The following is a 22,615-nucleotide window of genomic DNA, read 5'->3' as shown; positions in this document are numbered from 1 at the left end:
GTTTTAAGATACTAATAGCAGAGAATTGATTACAAGCTGAGTCAACTGCACTTACTTTCACACCTTTGTCCTGTCTGTGCTATAGGGACAATGGGCCATTCCTATAGTTATTCTCAGTTCCTTTTGAGAATTTGAGGAAAAGACTGACTTGATGATTGCAAGACTCAATTACAACCAAATATAAACTATGTTGTGGAGATAGTGGAAAAGTAAACTTATTTCTTGGAGACTGCTGTTGAATTGGTTTTGGATAAATTTCAATGGCTGGTTTGCAAAATACTTCCAACTAATATAAATGGGCATTGGCTATCCGTAGTTTGCAGTTCAGAGTATAGTGTTAAGTCAGCCATTGTCTTAGCAAGTTGAAGAAATAAGACCATAATATTAAGCCCTAATTTATTTTTATATGTGTATAGCAAGTTATATAAATACATTACTTTTGTTTTTGAATTTATGTATCCACTCATCTCAACCTTGTGACCTCTAAAAAACTAGCTCTCAATCAAAATCTCATACATGTCTGATTCCATTAACATTTTAACCCTGATGCCTAAGCTTAAACCAGTTCTTTACAAAAGGCTAACAGGGTCAGGGCCATCCAGATTTCAAGGGAGATGCTATTCCAAAGAGCAAGCACCACAATAGAGAAGTCTCATTTCCTGCATCTTTTTAGTTGGCATTATTTCACAGAAGGGATATGGAGAATGCCCACCCTGTGAGATCCGGTAGAATAGACAAATTCCCATTCTGTGCCCGTTATAATAATCAATGATAAATTTTATCCTGCCTACTGTAAGACAATTCACTTTCTTCAGGGATCTTTGGAACTGCAAGTTATTACTTTCTCAACATCCTTCTTCTAAAAGGAACAGATTAAAATTGCCCCAATTCATTGAATCCAGCAATTAGTTTCTGAGTTCCTGAATATTGTTATGTTTACAAGTTGAATTTAAGATTACCGTAAGCAGGTTGTGTGAACTGTGCTAATGTGTGTAGTGGGAGAATAATGACAAGCTGCATAGTTGACCTTTAAAAAATAACCAGATATATCAGTCTGCATCTTGAGGAACAGTTTGGTTCCTGTTGTTGTAAAGAAAGATATAGTCTGGTAAAATGAGACTGATTGATATCAGTAAAATGAGGTGAAATGAGACTGATTGATATCTTTGTAATAATCAGATGGTGATATTTTATTTTTCAGAAACCTTGGATGAAATAAGATAATTTGGAAATTTTAGTTTGGCATCCAGGCTAACTTCAGGATCACAGGTGAGTAAGCGCAGATACAGTATTTATGTAACTCAATCTGTGGCTTGTTCAGCTTTAATTTAGCATGTTTGTGCTTTGCAAACCAAGTTTTTGTGCTTTGCAAACCAAGAATCTATTACTGTAGATGTTCTGTGTTCTAAATGATGTGTTATATCTGCATGGTGTCTGTTTCTTAGTCTGGTTTGCCTTATTGGGTTGACATTACTCTTGCAAGTATCAATGTGCTCCCCTTCCTCTTTTATCTCAGTGAGAATTAAGAGTTGAGGGCTGTCCAAAGCGGTTTTATAAATTATTTTCTATCTTGGTTTCTATCTTGTTTATCTCATCATTGCCTTGCTAATGGATTTTTCCTCTGCCCTTCAAGGCCACCTTCATCACATTAGGGTAGTACAACAGTGTACAATACCACCAGTGTACCATCTAACTGGACCACCTTCATAATTATCAACCAGCATGAATATTTTCTGAAAATTTTGAAGCTCTTACATTGGATGCTGCCTCAGCCCTAGCCCCTGGGTATGCACACAGGCGGCAAACGCTGGCATCCTGTGTGAAAGGGAGGTGCTGAGAACAGAGCCTGTGGGGCAAGAAGTTCCCGAGGGACGCAAGCCCCTATGCCATGCCCAAGAAGCAAGGTGGGGGTGGGGTGGGGCAGGCTCTCAAGTCAGATATAAGGCTGACCATGTTCTGGCCCGGATGGCCGACAGCAGGTTGTAGAATAGATCAGCGCCCGGTCCGCACCAGAGCTCCATGCCCTGCTCATTGGCCTGGCCTTGCAGTCCACGAGGCTTCCCTTTCAGTGGGATCACTTCCTGCTGGAAACCCACGGCCGGGCTTCTTGGCTGCAGACTGACCCAGATGAAGCAAGCGTGGGCACTCTGCACATGCCCAAAGGCTCCCTCATCAGATGCCCAGGCTGAAGTCCCTGGTCCACCCACCCAAGGGCTGGGGCACAGCCCTGCAGCTCACCCCAAACTCACCTCTAACCCGCGGATGTGATGGCTCGCAGCCTTGACCGTGGATGCCCCTGCCCAAGCCCATCCACAGGCGCTGCTTCAGAGCACAGGGTGTGGGACAAGGCTTTGGCAGCCTTTCCTCCACCAGCAGATCAGAAAACCCAGACCAACTTTGCCGGTGGAACTCTTGCCTGGTGGGTTCAAAGGACATGGGCACCCACAGGCGCCGGGCATGAGCTTTCCAATGGGGGAGGAGGCTGTCCCAGTAAAACGGAAGTGTTGCCAGTCTCTCCCCCTTCCCATATCCCTTTCTGAGCCTGGCCTCTCAGCCTGTGAGGCTTCTCTTTCACCTGGACCACCCCAGTCCCCGCATTGAAAAGCCACAGCTGCCGATGGCATGGCCACCAGTAGCGTTGTCAAACTCTCCCCCTGGCCCCCTGGTTTGCCCTGGAAACAGCAAAGGACCCACCTCCATCACCTTGGCCCGGCACAGGCCGACCGGGCATTGATCTACAACTTGTGGCAGCCATCTGGGCCTGAATGTGGTCAGCTTTATATCTGTCCCATGCAGCTGCCCTGGAGCCAACCAGTTAACACCCCACTTCTTTGGCCCTATTCTCTGGGCGTGCGCACAGGAGGCAGTGAGCGCTGGCATCCTGGGTGAAAGGGAAGAACTCAGAACGCAGTCATCCTGTGGGGCAAGATTGTCCCCAGGAACACCAGGCCCCACATGTGCACACTGCCTCTGTGCATGTCCCAAGGGGTGGGAGTGGCCCGTCGTTGACTCCAGGCCAGCTTCATGGATCTAAGGTTGACCACATTCCAGCCCGGATGGCTGCCGCTAGGTTGTAGATCAGAATTGCAGGCCAGTCCTTTGCTGTCCTTTGCTGTTTCTAGGGCAGCTACACGGGCCAGATCTAACCACATTGCGGACCGGATATGGGCTACAGATCTTGAGTTTGACAGCCTTGGTCTAGATAATCTGTTTCCTCCAGAGTTCTTGTCAGTTGCAGACTAATTCTCCCTTTCTCAACAACCCTCTCTGAAAAGGGAAGATTGGAGACTGGTTAGTACCTGTCAAAAACTGTTCGATCCGTGAATGGACTCTTGAGCGGGGGGTGCACCACCCCCTCTTCCAAGGCAGAAAGCAATATTCCCCCTTTCAGAGAGGCTAACAAATGGTCTGGACTTAACTGTAGGTCACTTCCATGGTCCTTTCACAATCTAAAAGGACCCAGATCAAGTAAATAGGTGACTGATTTGTCAGCATGGAGAACACAGTCTACTTCCTCAGCAGTCTTCGCCTCAAATTCGTTCCAAAATAATTGTGTCCGTCCCTCCCTTTATATCAAATGATAATTCCAACTCTTCACTAAATAATTCTTGGCTGCCTTCAGGTATGATTTAATATATTGTTGTTTATATTAAATTATTTGTTGTCTGTTTTAAGTTTATTTTTTATTCAGTTGGAGGGATTCTGGGATCCACACAAAAAGTTTTCACAAGCTACTTAACATAAACAATTATATTTTTAAAAATGTAAAATATAAACCATTGAATTATTATCTAAAAAACAATGGGATCTATGGCATACTTTCAAAATTAAGTTCAAAAAGTGGACAGGTTTTACTTAACTCCAGGAAAAATATTTTCCTAATAAAACTTAACATGGAAAATAAAATTGATGAAACTATTGGGTCAAAAGGAATTGTGCAAATGAAAGGATTTGCCCCATTTCGAATGACTTTTTTTTTGTGGTTTTGCATATAGTAACTAACCTGTTTCCCCCAAAATAAGACATCCCCTGATAATAAGCCCAGTCGGGTTTTTGAGTGCATGGCAACAAGGCCAAGCGCTTATTTCAGGGTTCAAAAAAAATATAAGACACAGGGTCTTATTTTCGGAAAAACACAGGTAGTACATACCAGTAATGGCAAAACTTTTGGGCTTGGCATGTCAAACATTTGGAAAATGCCTAATTTGACTCTGCTAGTGTGTCACACTTCCCCCCCCCCCAAATAAAAACAAAAAAGAAACAATTTTCTATCTCTTGTCACTCCATCTACGCTACCCTGAACGCCACCACTCAGCAGTGCCAAGCCTGGGCCTGAAATGGAGGCTTAGACCTTGACTTCAGCCTTAGCATCACCGCTACCACTTAAAAAGCCTTTCTTGCACCATTCCTCAAGGTGCATGAGCTTTGGGGAATGGCACAATTGTTCCACATAGCAGAGCACTCCTGTTGTGTCTTGCCCACCCTCAGAGCAGCCGGGGCCTTCTTATCTGCTCCCGAACACGGAGGAATGTATGCCTCCCGGCCCCAGTCCTGGCTCCATGCCCAGACAAACTGCAGAAGAAGGAGCACCTCCCGGCCCCAGCCCTGACTCCATGCCCAGGCAAACGGAGCAGCTAGACCCCTTCCCCTCCTCCACAGCATGTGAGCCTGAGGAGGGTTTATTACCAACAGCTGATTGGAGTGATCCTCGCATCAGAAGATTGGATAGGCGGAGGCAACAGAAGGAAGGGAGGGGCAGGCCTTAATGAGTGCTGAATCATGGAGCCACACCCCATGGCCTATATAAAGGATCTACTTTCTGGCAGTCTCTGAGTCAGGCAAAAGTCGAACTTATCTTGCTGAAGTCACTTACTGGTCTCCTGCCTGCTCTGAGGACTTTGCTAGGACTTTGGGCAGAGCTGCAGAGGCAAGCCTGATTCGGATTTCCCTGACCCGGCCATCAGCGGAGGAGTGGGACACGACAACTCCCCAGGATTTTTTGCATGCCACTTAGCCCCAGGGGATGTTCTCTTTCTGTTGACATGCCCTTATAGCCTACCTGAAGCTACTCCTGGTCACACAAGGCGTTCTTTCTTGAAGTAACTTTGGAGAATGCTCTTCCATTGTCTCTGCAGCCTCCAAAAACTATGTGAAAACTTGCCTGGGTCTTGTGTGAATTTCAGAGGCTGCAGAGGTGACCTGAAGCAGCCTCTGTTGCCTCCAAAAATCACACAAGAAGTTTGCTTTTGAGAAATATTGTCAGATGTTGGTGAATACTGGTGTGACATCAAATTGTCACGGTATGTCACCTTTGACACGTGTCAATACTAGATATTCTTGAGTAGTTCTTATTGTGGTCCATCCTAAATTGTACCAAATATAAAGAATATAATGGACAGCAATAGTGATTATCCTATTAAAGTACAGGAAAAGGAGTTAAGTGAATTGTTGAAATAACAATTAAAAAAACTTATTCTGTTAAATTAAGGATTAGTGGTCATCTACTTCATGCGTTTCCAGTAAGTGAAATGTGCTCATTTGTGAAGAAATTGGAGGCAAGTATATTGAAAATGCAACAAAAATGTTTTGACATAATGTATTTTTAATTTCATTTTTATAAATACAAGCACTATACTTTTTTTACTAAGATTTAGATCTAAATTTAAAATTAATTTTAATTTTAGATTTAAACAATATACATGAGGAAATAGAAGGGAAACTCATCAGATTTGCAGACAACACCAACCTGGCAGGAATAGCAACACCCCAGAAGACAAGCTCAAGATCCAAAAAGCTATTGACAGACTTAAAAGCTATTCTTTGATCAAGAACAATTATCTAATTATGGGTCATTTTCAAATATTCCATTCTTGGATGGGTGATTGAGGAAATTATGGCCTTGTATCTCCAAATGTACCTGGATGAAATTGATTTTCTGGACCTATTTTAATCAAGATTTCATCTAGGGTTTTGTATTGAGGCTGACCTTTGTTAAGTGACATTTATCAGAAACAGGAGGAAAATATATCCCTGCTTGTTTTCTTGAAACTCTAGATCAGGGATGTCAAACTCGATTTCATTGAGAGCCACATCAGGGTTGTGTTTGACCTCTGGGGGGCTGGGGGCTGTGGCAGGGTGGGTGTGGCTTGACATCACTCATGTCCGGGGCGTCTCTGGCGACCCGAGTGCTCAGTCTATGAAAACTGGCTTCCCAAGCTCCGTTTTTGGCTGCAATGGTCTCCTGCAACCCTCTGTCAGTGAAAATGGAGCTTGTAAGGACTGTATGCGGCCCTCCCGAGCTCTGTTTTCACTGGCAGAGGCACCGCAGGCCAGTCCTTCACTGTTTCCAGGCTGACCCCGTGGGCCAGATCTAAGCACCCCGCAGGCCAATTCAGCTCCCGGGCCTTGAGTTTGTCACCCCTGCTGTAGATGGTTTTCAGTACTATTCACCATCGTATCCTTAGCCTCTAGGTCACTGACCTATAGTATGGTTACCTATTCTGATAACATTAATATGAAATCTTTGGGACAACCTATTAGGAGCAGGATGCCACTAAATATAGAAAGATAGAAAATTGGTATGGCTGTTCTGTTGTATTGTCCACATGGTGTGCAGCACTAAACCTAAATTCTCTTGTAAAGGTTTCCATGCTTTTTTGTAAAGGCTTTTAAATCTCATTGATATGAACTATTACAGGTAGCCGTCTTCAGCTTGCAACCACAATTGGGACTAGAATTTCTGTTGTTAAGAATGGCAGTTGTTAAGTGACTTTTCCCCAATTTTACAACTTCTTTGTCATGATTGTTAAGCACATCACAGCAGTTGTTAAAGGAATCAAGCAGTTGTTAAGCAAATCCTCCTTCTCCCATTATCTTTCTTGCTAGAAGACATCTGGGGAGCCACAAAAGGTGAGCATGTGACTTTTGCAGCCTTTATAAATACATGCCAGTTGGCGAATGTCCAAATATTGTTCATGTAGTCATGAAGAAGCTGTGAAAGTTGTAGGTGCAAGGGCTATTTATAAGTCACATTTTTAGTCCCATTGTAACTTTGAACAGACACTAAATGAATGGTTGTAAGTTGAGGACTACCTATACAGTCTGAGAAATTGTGTGAGACTAAATATGTTGATGCAAGGGGACTATTTGACTTGTGTTCATATTTCTTCTAAGTCTGGTTCACAACTTGAATCTGCTGCATTTAAAATAACTAGTTCGAAACCCTAACATGCTTTTTTCAGACTGTAACTTATATCTTCCCAAAATAGCAATTTAATGCATGGAACAATTTGCACATCTGTAATCAAGCTTGTAAGGGATGCATTCTGCTGTGCCACAATGGAAATAAATTAGGGAATTATTTACAACAATTCTAGAGTGAAAGCTTTTTTATTGCAGCAAAATTAATAGTCCTTTTGCACCTGACAAGAATGAATGTATTATGGTATAAAGTTTCCATGGGTTGACAAATAATGAATTTATTAGCTTTTACATATTGTGGAATTTTAAAATCTCCCATGGCATGAGTCCAGGTTACTTGATGAACTGTCTCGTCCCTCTAAGGCAAGCCCACCCTACTCATGCCAGCAGAGGAGGCCTGCTGTAGATCCTGTCAAACAAGGAACTCCAGGAGAAGAGCCTTCTAACTCTCTGGAACATTTTGTCCCCCAGGGTGAGGTCTGTCCCCACCCCCGTATCCTTCCCAGAGGCCTGAAGACCTGGCTCTGCCAGTTGGCCTGGGATCCCAACATTGGAAGTGGCTACTGAACTAATTAGCTGACTCCACCTCCCCCCTGTACTTTCTCTTCCCCCTGCCCCCATCTTTTAATTCATACTATTTTACTTTTATTGTTTCATTAGTTTGCTAGTGATGTGTTTACATTTTTATCATTTTTCTGTTTTATCACTGTAAGATAAGATGCCCAGAGCAGGGGTGGTAGGTATGATACCTTTGCTATCAGTTTGCAAATGTGAGTGCGCGTGTGCCACCTCTGCACATGCGCAGGACCTTCTGCGCGTGCACAGAGCATAAAAAATGGATGTGATGACATCCAGCCTCCCGCACTCGCAGCTACCGGTTCACTCGAACCAAATAGAACCGGCTGAATCCACCACTGGCCCAGAGTAGCCCTACAGTGAGATAGGCAGCAAATAAAATTAACAAATAAAATAAACTTTACCAATTTCTAAGACAGAAATTTAAAAAAATCTGAAACCCTGGCATTGCCACTCTTCCAAATGCTCACTTTGAGGCCTGTGGTACAGTAGAAGGTGGCAATAGAAACTTGTGGCTTGCAGAGAGGGGGCTGGCCTTCAGAGGGGCTATTTCTCAGGTCTTGGTGTTCTACTGTGATGGACAGATGACATATCCCAAGTTTTGACTGTCCTTGTTTCTTAACTCCTTACTTCTTTCCTGATTGCCTCTGATCTCGTGCTGTCTTTTGAATGAAGTTGGACATAAATCTGATAAAGAATGGAACGGGTGGGATCATCCTTCATGATGAGAAAACGAAATGCTGCTATTGGGGAGAATTTTCTTCCCTTTTCTAGTTCCAACTTGGAGGAGAATAAAGGGCTGATTTTTGTCACTTGGCTGTTGAGAAGCATTTTGGCATCTTAGCACACATATGGCCAGCCTCTGTGTCTCTCCCCTAAGTTGAAGGGAGGTTGCTTAAAATTTGTTTTGGCTCTCCCTTCCGAAGGCCTCTATGGTTCAGTTGCTCAACCATCACAGTCATTGTAAAATAAGGGAAGAAAATTGTGACAAACATCGGCCAAGGTAAAGCAAAGATGAGCAGAAGGTTATTCTGTGTAATCCCTATGAGAACCTGATTTTGCCAGCATCCAGCTTGCTCAGAAGAATATTTCGGGCTGTGAATCGGGCCCCAGTATGAATACTGTGCATGCAGTACAGATTGGTGTGCATTTTGCCTCAAATCAAATTAATGTACCTGTCCATATCTTTTTCCTAATTAAGATTTTTTTTAAAAAACAAAACCTTTTCGTTTGCAAATCCAAATTTAATAGAAGCTTTTTATTCAGGACAATTGGCGGATTTAGGAATGTTTAAGAATAAAATATGTTCATGTGTGGATCTGTCTGTGAAGCTCTACTGTGTAAGGAACATAGATACAGTACAAGTAATACCTCATAAAGTTTTGCTTTCCGGCTCCTTTGCAAGACATATTTAGCATGCTGACCCTGTACCACATTTATGTGGAAACTATGGTGGTTTCCTATAACAAATGGTTTGTGACAGATTATGTTGCAGTGATTGACATTGTTATATGCCTCCACCCCAGTATTTAGACTTAATTTGATTCTCCAATCCAGAACAAGGAGTTTCTCGCCCTGGTTTTATGCCCATCCTTGTTGGATGAAGGAAAGGAGAATATGCACAGTGGGGAAGGAGTTAATTATGTCTCCATCTTGCCAGGGCAGCTAGTGTAGTATTCCCCCCTTTCCTCAAACTTTTAAGAAATATAATATAATTCCCCGTTAAGTCTTTGTTCCACTTGCTGTTTCTGCTGATATAATTAATATCTAATCAAGAAAATGTGCATGGAAATTACTTTGAAAAGTTGACACATCCCATATATATCTCTCAACTTTGATTTGGTGCTAGAAATGCCCCCATTGAAAATCTGGCATATTTTTATAACATCACCTGAAGAATTTATCCTTTCAGCCTGAGTTCTAATGCCAATTAGATATTAAAAATGTTCTATCTTCTGCAGTTCTTCTAAAAGACAAAAGGATCCTATAGTGACTCTTCAGTCAGGAAAACAACTAGGAATCTTTCTCAACTAGCATCTTTGAGACATGCTGAGAAATGCAGTTTTCAGAATTCCTATAAACATGGCCATGGGGAATTCTAAGAGGTAGTCCTGCAAATCTGGAAAGAGCCATTTTGTGGAAAACTAGCCTGGCCTGTGAGAATTGTTAATTGAACTTCGAGCAAGCATAGATTAAAAACGTAAAGATGCGTATGTAATTCGGTGATGCAGCAGATATAATGCAGGGAAAAAACTTTTTTCTCCATAAAACACTGTCAATTTTTTTATCTGATAAAAAAATTATCAGACAATTTTTTTGTTTTTAATATTTTCTGAAAACTTAGCTTTGTATTTGCACAAGAAAGACCTGGTTTAATGTTTGAAATCTTTATGCGTGTTTTAGTGAAAGTCTTCCAATCTGAGGTGATGCTGTTCAGATATGATTTGTGGGACAATGCTGTGTGCCTAGAAGAGTATGCCCGAGAGTCTTTGGACTGCAGTGGGATAGAAATATGGTTAAATAAATACATAAATATATAAGCCTGAAAAAGTTTTCATGCTGATATGGTATACTTTCCCCCCCTCAATACTGTTAGTGTACTTGCATGTTCTGAAATAGTATCTCAAACTTGTCCTGTTTCCAATTCTGAACAGATTAAATATTTGATGTATAATTTGAAAATCTTATTATTTGTGTTTTTCAGTCAATTCTGTTTGCCGATCTTATTTAGAAACTGAAATTTCCTTATTTCTCAAAATAATTATGCAACACTATTAAAAACGTTGCTAAGAATTAATTTCATATCCTGACCATTTAAATATTTGATACATTTGCAATAAAAATAGAGGAAATAGTCTTGCATCTTTCATTCACCTTTTTTTCCTGGATTATTGAGCTGAATACAGGTAGTCCTCACAGCAGTTCTTTTAGTGACCGTTTGAAGTTACGACTGTTGTAGCATCCCTATGGTCACGTGATTTACATTCGGATGCTTGACAACTGACCCATGTTTATGAGGGTTGCAGTATTCCGGAGTCATGTGATTGTCTTTTGTGACCTTCTGACAAGCAAAGTCAATGAGGAAACAAGATTCTCTTAACAATTGTGTTACTAATTTAACAGCTGCAGTGATTCACTTAACAAATATGGCAAGAAAAGTCATAAAATGACTTAACAGATTTCTCATTTAGCAACATAAATCTTGGGCTCAATTGTGGTCTTAAGTTGAAGACTATCTGTAATCTTGTGAGATCTGTTCACCATGCTGGCTGGGAATGTGAAAGCTATTTTCCAGTGCAGTTGTAAAGCTTTGGGTTAGAACCCCATAGATGCAATTGGACATTTTAATTTGCAGAAAGATTTGCAAGTATTTTTCTTATAAATGGTGCTTAATGTTGTTATTATTACTATTAGTTTTCTGTTCTTTTTAAAAGTTGTTTATGAATATGTTGTACATCACCTTGAGTAGCTTCAGCAACTGAAGTGGCTTAGACACTGATTAAATAAATACTACCATGCAGGATGTATACATCAAGGACATCAGACGTGACAGATTAAATGTAATATGTGTTCCATGGTTGAGAATACTTATCTGTTTTGAAAGATGTCCACATGCACACCTACCCCCATCAGTTGTTCTAGCTACTCCAATCAGATTGGCCCATTGATGGTTAATTACCTTTTATTGTTCACATAGGCTTAGCTAAACCTTGCTAATTCCTTCTGATTTATCCTTGTTGATCAGCTGATATCCGTGGTAATGTGATGGGGAGAGGACCTCCATCTGTTTAAGCTTTGGTGTGCTAGGGGTTCGATTGCTGCCTATATGAATAGAGCTTTCCTCCTTTCCCACCATCCCTTATTAAAAATGTTCCCAGTCATTCTACTTATTTGCTGGGAAAACATAAATAAAGGATATGCTTAGAAAGTTTTGGTAAAAGAATAGCATAGAAGAGAATAACAAAATCCCACTCTTAGTGCTTTTAAGGTAAAAAGAAGACTTAAAAAAAGATTAATAATAATAGTTTCCATTCTGCCATAAAATATATGTATTTCACCCTTTTGCTGAAACTTTTCTATCTTGAAAGAACAGCAGATGCAACCCAGGTTCCTACCAGGTTCTAACCCATTGATTTCTCTATAGGTTTCTAGAAACACTATATTTTCACACTGTTGCCTAGATCCTTTTTTATATTATTTTCTCCTAATGATTAATGTAAAGTAAACATTAATTCAAATCTATCTAGAAGATGTCTGGCAAGTTATTTTGTCTGTAAAATGAGAATAAAAAATTATATACCAGTAGCCTATTTATCCACTTTGGGTAAGGCAGTCAAAGAGAAGCAGGACATTAGCCCTCTATTCTAGATGGTACAAACTCTAAAACCATGAAAGTTTGTAATTTGTCATATGCAGAAGTTCCCAGTAGGCAAAAGACAAAGATTCTGTGCTCTGTGTAGTTTCTTGTACCTCTTTTATGATTATCTGAAGCAGAGTTAACTATTCAAAATAAATAGATTTTCACCCATTTCCACGATTACAGAAATTAATGAGATTTGGCTAAAGTAGTATAAGTGTTAAATCTATTTCCTCAAAATATCAAAGCTACTGCCTCAAAATATCTCTTTTCTGTGGAATTTTCAAAGAAGTTTACAACAGATGTTAAACAATTAAAAACAACTTGATGAAGAACTTAGTGCCTCTGAGATGATGTAATTAAGAATATAAAGAGTTGCTATGCTATGTCATCATAACAGAGAAATGAGGAAGTTGGAAATTTCTGGAAGAAGCATCTTTTAACCTTAATTACCATGTAGGACTACTAATGTAAAACTATTTGAAAATAGTTTTATCAGTCTGCTTAAAAGAACACTTTGCAATTTGGGGAACAAACAAGAAAAGTGTTTGGGCAAATGTTTCTATCTTACCCACATCTTCAGCATAATAATGTTAGCACTGTTTTTGTTATTCGTTTATTGTTACTTGAAAAAGATTTTAAAACCTGTAGATTGAAATGACATATCTAATTGGAGTTCAATTCCCCCTCCCCAATTTTGCAGAGCTGTGTTTTGTATGTGTGGAAATAATTCAGTACTGTTCGAATTATTATTTGAAACAGTCCACCAACAGTTGATGATGCCAGTTCAGGCCAGTATTTAAAATAGCACCAGAAGTACTATAACCTGAAAGTACGTAATATCTTGATATATTAGGCAATTGGGTTTTTTGGTGAAATGCCTGAGATTGTTCAAATTGTATTTTATTAATTATTGCAAATGGCCTAAGAAATGAAAATAAGTTCCTGTGAAATTAAGTCAGTTATTCTGATAACAGGAGCTCCATATTATATGGATGAAACTGTCTATCTTGATCCATTCCAGTCCGGTTTCCGGCCTGGTCACAGCACGGAAACAGCCTTGGTCACGCTGGTGGATGATCTCTTGAGGGCTCGGGACAGAGGTTGTTCCTCTGTCTTGGTCCTATTAGATCTCTCAGCGGCTTTTGATACCATCGATCATGGTATCCTGCTGCGCCGACTTGAGGGACTTGGAGTGAGGGGCACTGTTCATCGGTGGTTCTCCTCCTACCTCTCCGACCGGTCGCAGATGGTGTTGACGGGGGGACAGAGATCGACCCCAAGGCGCCTCTTATGTGGGGTGCCGCAGGGGTTGGTTCTCTCGCCCCTTCTGTTCAACATCTATATGAAGCCGCTGGGTGAGATCATCCATGGTTTTGGGGTGAGTTGTCATCTATACGCTGATGATACTCAGCTCTATATTTCCACCCCTAACCACCCCAACGAGACTGTTGAAGTGATGTCCCAGTGCCTGGGGGCCGTACGGGTCTGGATGGGGAGGAACAGACTCAGACTCAATCCCACCAAGACCGAGTGGCTGTGGATGCCGGCGGCCCGGTACAGTCAGCTAATTCCATCACTGACCATTGGGGGCGAACTATTGGCCCCCACGGAAAGGGCTCATAATCTGGGCATCCTCCTGGATGCACGGCTGTCTTTAGAAGATCATATGATAGCCATCACCAGGGGAGCTTTTCATCAGGTTCGCCTGATACGCCAGTTACGCCCCTTTCTGGATCGGGCTTCCTTATGCACGGTCGCTCATGCCCTTGTTACATCCCGCCTGGACTACTGTAATGCTCTCTACATGGGGCTCCCCTTGAAGGGTACCCGAAGACTCCAACTGGTCCAGAATGCGACTGCGCGGGTGATAGAGGGAGCACCTTGTGGCTCCCGTGTAACACCCCTCCTGCGTAGTCTGCACTGGCTCCCGATGGTCTTCCGGGTTCACTTCAAGGTACTTGTTATCACCTTTAAAACGCTCCATGGCCTAGGGCCGGGATATTTACGGGACCGCCTACTGCCACCATTAGCCTCTCACCGACCAGTGCGCTCTCACAGAGAGAGCCTCCTCCGGATACCGTCAGCTAAGCAATGTCGGCTAGCGACCTCTAGGGGGAGGGCCTTCTCTGTGGGGGCCCCTACCCTCTGGAACGAGCTCCCTCTGGGGCTTCGTCAACTCCCCGATCTCAGGTCCTTCCGCCGCGAGCTGAAGATGTTACTATTTCGAAGAGCAGGACTAGCTTGAACGTAGTTTTTAAATTGGGATTTTTTAAAAAGGGGTTTAAATGAGGTTTTAAAATTTATACTTATAGTTTTAGGGCATCAATTGAATTTAACTGTCTATTCTTTTAGCTGTTTATATGTATTATATGTTTTCTGTTGTTTTTTGGCTGTGAACCGCCCTGAGTCCTTCGGGAGATGGGCGGTATACAAATATAATAAATAAATAATAATAATAATAATATATCCAATTTATAGTGTTGAGATGCAGTGGTGGGATTTCATGAGAAGCAGATAACTGCGAGCCCAGTTATCTGAAGTAATTATAGCAGCTGTGCATAAAGCTATTTGAGGAGGAAATCTTGTAGATATTCAGCCAGATAAATTCTGTAAAATGTAACAGTTGTTTCATTTTTTTGCCTTGGTATCCTTTATTTCATCTATGAATAAAAGAAGTAGAATTTTTGTTGACTACTAAAAATGTACTTCGGCTAGTATTTTTTTAGAATTTATCTGCGGTGTTGAGTTGGAAGATGTGATACTGAGAGCTGTGAATTCGGTATGTTCAGCTTTGCAGAAGGATAAAGAAATAAGGTCCTGTCAGTTAGAGAAGGCTTGGAGTGAGGATATTTGGATTTCATTCATATTTCTGCTTAAGCGGGCCGGGGGTGGGGAGGAATGTCTTCTATATGATTTTAGAAAATTGTTTTTCAAACTTGGTAACTTTAAAATGTGTGGATGACAGCTCCCAGAGTTTTCCAGCCAGAATTCCAGAATTCTGGGAGTTGAAGTCCAGACATCAAGATTGAAAAACACTGTGTTAGAAAAAGCTGGGAGGCAGTCTCTGATGTTTTCTTCCCAGCTCCTGATGTTGGAAACAGATGGAGCTTTGCAAACTGCTAGTGTTCATTATAATGTGGTATTTTTTAGAATTTATCTGCGGTGTTGAGTTGGAAGATGTGATACTGAGAGCTGTGAATTCGGTATGTTCAGCTTTGCAGAAGGATAAAGAAATAAGGTCCTGTCAGTTAGAGAAGGCTTGGAGTGAGGATATTTGGATTTCATTCATATTTCTGCTTAAGCGGGCCGGGGGTGGGGAGGAATGTCTTCTATATGATTTTAGAAAATTGTTTTTCAAACTTGGTAACTTTAAAATGTGTGGATGACAGCTCCCAGAGTTTTCCAGCCAGAATTCCAGAATTCTGGGAGTTGAAGTCCAGACATCAAGATTGAAAAACACTGTGTTAGAAAAAGCTGGGAGGCAGTCTCTGATGTTTTCTTCCCAGCTCCTGATGTTGGAAACAGATGGAGCTTTGCAAACTGCTAGTGTTCATTATAATGTGGTATTTTTTTTAGGGAAAATGTATGGAAGATGCACAATTCAGTGCCTAGATCAGTCAACAGTTTCCACCACATGTATGTTTGAAATGTCACTATGGAGAAAACTTTTCTTACAAGAGCAAGTTGATAAGAATTTGGTAAAGGCAATTATTTGCATTACTGCACCCCCCCTGCCTTCCCACAATTGCAGGCCACAAATAATGAAAATTTACATTAGCATAGTGAAAAATTCCTTGATTGTCTTTGAAGTCAAATAAGTGTTACACAGCCAAATCACAAGTCTTGTGTTTATAAAAGATGGGTTGTAAAGTTGTCTTAGCCAGCTACAAATTGAAAGGCTATTCTGTTAGGAGACATTACTAAGCAAATAGATTAGGGCATCTTAAGTACAGCACAGAGGCTTAAAGTGGTTCCTGCTGTTCTTTTCTACTCTTGAAATAGTTGTATTTGGCTTAAAATTAAAGTTCAGGACTCTCCTTTTCTGTCTCTAGAAAATCTTTCCATCCATACCAGGGCTTGCATGTATGAATATGAACAAGAAGTACAAATAATCCTTGACTTATGACCAGTTGCTTAGCACTGAAGTTATGACACATCTCCCCAGAGACACTTACGATCTGATTCTGAAATTCTAATGGCTGTTACCTCTCATGGCCATCTGACCACATTTTGGGCACTTGGCAACCAGCCTATAAATGCATTTACAGCCATTTGCAAATGTCTCCATGTTTTTGCCAAAAATCAGCAACTTTCCATTTTTGGGAAAAATGGCCCACAGCAAGCAACTGGTTTGTGTAACAACTACAGTGTTCATTTTGCTAATCCTGCATTCACTTAACAGCGGTTCGGTTTGCTTAATGACTGCTGCAACAAAGGTTGTTGAATAAGGTCAGTCACATGGTGTTTCGCTTTAGGACCATTATGACTTACGATCGTAATGGGCAGATTCTATTACAGACATAAGTTGAGGACCACCTGTAGATATATTGGGATGATTGTTAATAGAAGAAGACCTTCATTTCTTTTTCCTTCGTTTTGATTCACTTATTTTCTCCAGATGACAATGAATAAAAAGTTTCAGTGTTTCTGGCAGTGGCCTGGGCCCAAGCCACATGCTGCAAAGAATCCCCCCCCCCCAGCATTTCCATGTCCCTGTGAAGGACATGAATTCTGTGTACGTCTTTGGCATGCTGCCAGTCTCTATACTTGGCAGTGGCTGTTGTGCGCCAATCCTGAATGTAATAAACACTCAGCTTGGCTCTCCCACCCATGGTATTTACACTTCATGATATAAGTTCCGTGGCTTGGCAGAAGTAGCAGGTGGGTGGGGGGACAGTTAGCGAGCTGGGAGTCTGCACAGGAAAGACAAGGACGCTTGGGAAGGATGAAAAGCGAGAGTGATTTGGCTTGGAGGGCAGTTAGAGGTAATATCTTGAGAATTGGAGATGAGGCCTTGCCAAGCTTTGGAGAGCTAGTAAGCCTTACTGATCAAGGAAACAAAGTGGGAATCAGAAGAATCCTTCTGGGAGGAGAGCCCTATTAACCTGTGGCATTTTTCTGACCAACAATTTTTATTAAAAAGTTTCTTGCACTGTGGCTCCCTTCATCAGATCTTGGTGTTTCAGACTTTACTTCTGTTAATTTACTGGATGATGTTTAACAATCACCCTCTCACCCCCCCCCCCCATATTTGCAACAAGTGTGTAATAAGGTCTGCCTTGAGAGAGTGCTAAGGGTTTTAACAAGGTAACACATGGGAAGTATTTGCAGCCTTCTAAAATACTATTAATACTATTACTATTTTCCCCATTTGTTTTTGAAAGCTGGCTTTTTACTCAATCGACAGCTACTGTTCATACTTTCTCTAAGAACATTTCCCAGTTAATGACAATGGTTAATGACAGCTTCTTGCATTGCAAATCGTAAGAAAGATGACATGACTTCCCCCAAATTTTGTTTCAGGCAGATGCCAACAAACTGGACCTTCAAATGTGCAGCTAATCTGGCAAACAATTCTGGGAAATTGTAGCATTTGGGGGAAGAAATGGGGGGGGGGGAATAAATTGGACAATTCAGCTTCAGGGTGTTTTGATATAAATCTTTAGAATGCTGATATGGATTGTCTTGAATTTGACATTGTGTGTGTTTGTTTTCACCTTATTTTTTCAGTGTTTATATAAATGTATAACTGTTGTTTTAAATTTGGGCAGCTGGAGAATCTGCAAAGTTTCCAAAAGTAATAATTCCATATTTTGAGAACATTTTTAAAAAACTGGAGAAGGGATAGGCACACTTTCACAAAGAAAGAGGTTTGATTGTGCTCAGCATACTTAGAACTGAGTGACATGTATCCTAATTTCTTCCTCCTTATTCTACTGCTTCCTTTCTGGCGCCTTACATGGCGCTACTATCCTGTATTCCTGGAGACCCTGTGATTCATGATTTTTCCTGTACATACCTGACCAAGTTGAACTCATGGAACTCTTTGTCCTGTAAGATTTGAGAAGAGAATGTTTTGTGTTCTGATACCTTGTCTTGCTTCAGTCTCTAGCACATGCTACCTTCAGCATTATATTTCCTCTAACACCCCTCCCTCCACAATTTGTTGCATATCCAATACAAGAACCTCGGAGTCTCTTTTTCTTTTAACTTAACAGCTCTATTTTTCCTCGGAGCTGGAAGCAGAATGCTAAATTCTGAAAAACCACCAGGTTCTACTTTTTTCCCCTTAGATAGCTCATGACCTCTGAGAGGTATATTGCCTGAAGTTTGGGTTGGGCTGGTAGGGAAGCTGATTTTCTGTAAACATACCCAGCATGATCTACTTCACAAGGCTGTTGTAAAGATAAAATGACAAGGACACATATGCTAGAGAAAAGTCAAACTATCAATACAATTAGTGATATATGTGTACACATACAAACATACGCATATACAAAACTGGTTCCTATTTTAACAGTTTATTTATTTATTATTTATTTATTTATTGGATTTTTATACCGCCCTTCTCCCGAAGGACTCAAGGCGGTTTACAGCCAAAGATAAAAACATAAACATAAACAAACATTAAAAGCTTATTAAAAAACCGATTCTAAAAATTTGGCCAATCAAATTAAAAACTAACATAAAACCATTCTAAAACCCCAATTTAAAAGTTTCATTAGGCTAGCCCCGCCCGTTGAAATAACAAAGTCTTGAGCTCGCGTTTGAACGTTCGGAGGTCGGGGAGTTGGCGCAACCCCAGAGGCAACTCATTCCAAAGGGCAGGGACCCCCACAGAGAAGGCCCTCCCCCTGGGGGTCACCAATCGACATTGTTTAACTGACGGCACCCTGAGGAGGCCCTCTCTATGGGAGCGCACAGGCTGATGGGAGGCTGTTGGTGGCAGTAGGCGGTCCCGTAAGTAACCCGGTCCTGTGCCATGGAGCGCTTTAAAGGTGACGACCAACACCTTGAATTGCACCCGGAAGACCACTGGCAACCAGTGCAGACTGCACAGGAGAGGTGTTACATGGGAGCATCGTGGTGCTCCCTCTATTACCCGCGCAGCCGCACACTCATCAACTCTGTTTTAGTATGCAACATCTATTTTTCTTGTCCATACTACACAAAAATTGTTTTGTGTCTTAACCATCTCTGTCTCAAATCCTAATATTTTAGAACCAAAAATTAGCAGTTTTGTGGCTAAGACCAATTCTAGTTCCATTAATACTTGGAGCTTTGATAAGAAACACGTTATCTATATTATTTAAGTAACAAACTGCAGTATTTCTGAGGATCATCATTATTATTCCAAAATGAGGCTATGCGCCTCCTTCTTTCCCTATAAGAACCCTGTGAGGTGGATTAGGCTGAGAGAGAATGACTAACCCAGTCACCCAGCTGGGACTAGAATTCAGTCTCCTGGTTTCTAGGTCAGTATTGTAACCACTAAACCATACTGGCTCATTGCCTATGTGTATTAGATGAATTTGTGACAAGGCTATTTATACCTTTCACAGTAGAAACTAGGAATCTGGGTGTTTACTCTCCAGTCTGGTTCCCCTGAATATACTAGAACCAGACCCCGATACCTTTCTATTTTCTTCACTTACTTCTCCCTTGGCTTTCAAATCAAAGTTGAATGTTGGGATTTTAAATTCAGACTTACACGTACCATTCTTTCATTCCATTCCTTTGCATGAAAGGGACAAGGACACAGCACTGCGAGAGTTAACATGATCTATCTCTTTGTCTCCTCCTCTCCCCCCCCCCCCCACCATATCTGTCTAGGGCTGGGTCATGCCAGAAACTGACTAAGCCGGATTGTGCAACAATTTTTTCCCCACCACACTCCCTGCCCCCAACTGCCTGGGGCGGCTGCTTCTGCTGCTGCTTCTGCTACTACAGCAGACTGCTAGGGACTGGGGTGTGTGTGGCTGGGGGCCTTTCAAGGGGGAGAGGTGTGCCCAAGGTGGGGCAGCCAGGTGGCCAAGGGGGAGAACAAAGGAAGGGGGGCTTGTCTTATTTACCCAGCCTTGAGTATTTACTTGGGATGGGCAGGGAAAATGGAGGAGAGGGGAGTGGAGAGAGGAAGAAGGGGCCTGGAGTTGATGAATAGGGTTCCCTGGCAATTCTAGAAGGGAAGGGGGAGACTATTGAATTAGAAGGGGGTTGAAAGACAGACTGAAAATCTCCAGAAGGAGAAATCCTCAGCACACAGAACTTTAACCATGATTAATTGAAGTAGAATGAAAAAAAAAATTGGGGTGATGGTGACAGAAAATGTAAATCTGTATAACAGAACCACTCTCTGTTCTTATTTTGGAGATGGCATCTGAAAGATTAATTAAGTGTTTGCTGGTTACCGTATGAAATTCAGATTCAGGATAGGTCAGGATAGAAGAGTTTCAGATATTGCCTGTTCTGTGACTATATTGGCACGTTGTACTAGCACAACCTATAGTATAGTTTGGGTGCAAATTGTAAACCAAGATTTATAACTTAGTATGTTGTGCAGATTCTGCTAGTTGTGGATTATTCAGTAAACCTAGATTAATTGAACCACTGCATCAGGCTATGCTAGGAACTGTGTATTTAAGAGCACTGGAGAGATAATGGAACATGAAATCTGCCGTGACTTGCTTTTTGTTTATTTTTGTTTATTTGACTTTTAATTTCACAGCAGCTTTGTGCAGTAGGTTAAGCCGTGTATAGTAATTCCAAAACTAAATAATACAGAAAGGTCTGAAATGCCAAACATTAAGGCACTGTGTTAGCTGGCTGCATCCACCCTCTTAGGCAGTTTTGATCTCCTCTCTTAACACCTTCCTGTGCTTTTTCTGCCAATAGGTATGCAATGATATTATCTCCAGGGAAATTATAAGGATGATCCAGAGTTTCCAGATGGAGTGCTTATGACACAGTGTGCAATTGAATTCCATCCCTGAACAGTAGCTGTGTGAAGAAAACGGTGACATACCAAGAAGTGGTGTTAAACTTGGACTAACCCTTATTCTGAGAATGGCATTACAAACTAAAACTATCATTAGAATGCAAAATTGACATTTGCTTCCAAGTTTAAGTTATGCCCCATGCAACAAAAATAGGAAACACTTGTGTAATGATGTGGCTATGTTGGGACAATTTTAAATATATATGATCTTTGTGGCTATTGATCATTCTTCCATAAGCAGACCACCAGCTTTGGGGAAGGATAGTGCATCAGTAAGGCAACGAGACGGTATTAGTAGTCAAGGATAAATTGATGTTTTCCTGTGAGAACAGCTAAACAGCTGAGATCATGGAAAATTAACTGGTGCTCTTAAGGTGTTTATATCTTTGCACAATCACAAGCTTGCACAACCAGGGTGTTTGCACAATAGTCAAGTTGAAGGATGTTTACAAGGAGAATGACAAATTTGCTGTAAGAACACCTGCAGACTTTTATAAAGGTTACTGAATTAATGGATAAGAGATTTGTGCTTTGAATGTCATCTAATGTGAGGCAGAATGGCCTTTAGTGACCACTTTGTTGGCCAGTTTTCCAGTATGTAAAACTATTAAACAAGTAAGATATCCAGATTATTCCTGCTGGAGAAAGTAGGTGATTTTTTTTTTTTGAAATTCAGTTTTCTTAATTCACAGTGTTCTAACTGCACAGATGCCTTGGGCAAACAAACTAGTGCACTTTACTTGCAAAATTGCAATAGTGGAACTCCCTTAGATTATTTTATGCAGGATGTATCGTAATATGTATCCTGTGATTATGTGGAGGTGAGGAGCTAGTTTATAAGCATTTAGTCTTCACTATTTTCTGATAAGAATATCTACAATTATCTACCTAGATGGATTTACCATATTTTTCGGTCAATGAGACGCATTTTCTCCCCTAAAGTGGATGGAAACGTCTGTGTGTCTTATAGAGCAAATATTGTGGCAGGCAGGAAGGGGGGTTGATACGGCAGTGGCATTTGCTGCCGCTGCCTGTCACCGCCACCATTCGCCATTCGCCACCACTGGGGAATATTGGAGCCTTCGCTGCCAAGTAGCTGATTGGTGGTGGGATCAGCCTCCTGGATTACCGCTGATCAGGTGTTCTAGGCAGCAGGGATTGCTGCTCGCCGTCGTCACATATAGCTGCCAATTGCATGCATCATATGGTCGGGAGCATCTTATAGCCCAAAAAATGCAGTAATCGTTTTGCAGCAAAAAGGCAAAAAAAATTCTGTGCAGTCATGCCCAACTCTAGGAGCAATGCTCACCTTTGTTTCCACCTGAGGGCATCCACATTATCCGAAGATGCTTCCATGGTCATGTGGCAAGCATGAACTATATGCTGAGGCGAACAGAACACTGTTACCTTCTCACCAAAGTGGTACCTATTTATCTACTTTCATTTTGCATGCTTTTGAAAGCTAGATTTGCAAGAGTTGGGGC

At 41.4% G+C, this 22,615-nt stretch overlaps 1 protein-coding gene across 5 annotated transcripts in view; it reads left to right on the top strand.

Moving 5' to 3' along the window:
• THRA (thyroid hormone receptor alpha) overlaps positions 1 to 22,615 on the top strand; it is a 157,207-nt gene that overhangs the window by 49,714 nt on the left and 84,878 nt on the right. For 4 of the 5 annotated variants that reach the window (XM_058181544.1, XM_058181543.1, XM_058181548.1 and 1 more), the window contains exon 2: positions 1,202 to 1,269. The gene's annotated coding sequence lies outside the window, so the exon portion shown is untranslated. Of the gene's footprint in view, positions 1 to 1,201; positions 1,270 to 21,028; positions 21,150 to 22,615 lie in introns of all 5 variants that reach the window. The other variant, XM_058181546.1, reaches the window with a different exon arrangement.

This window comes from Ahaetulla prasina, chromosome 4 (genome assembly GCF_028640845.1).
Source record: "Ahaetulla prasina isolate Xishuangbanna chromosome 4, ASM2864084v1, whole genome shotgun sequence".
In the NCBI taxonomy this organism is placed as follows: Eukaryota; Metazoa; Chordata; class Lepidosauria; order Squamata; family Colubridae; genus Ahaetulla; species Ahaetulla prasina.
Note: the sequence above shows the minus strand (reverse complement) of the source record. Positions and strands in the feature narration are given on the sequence as shown.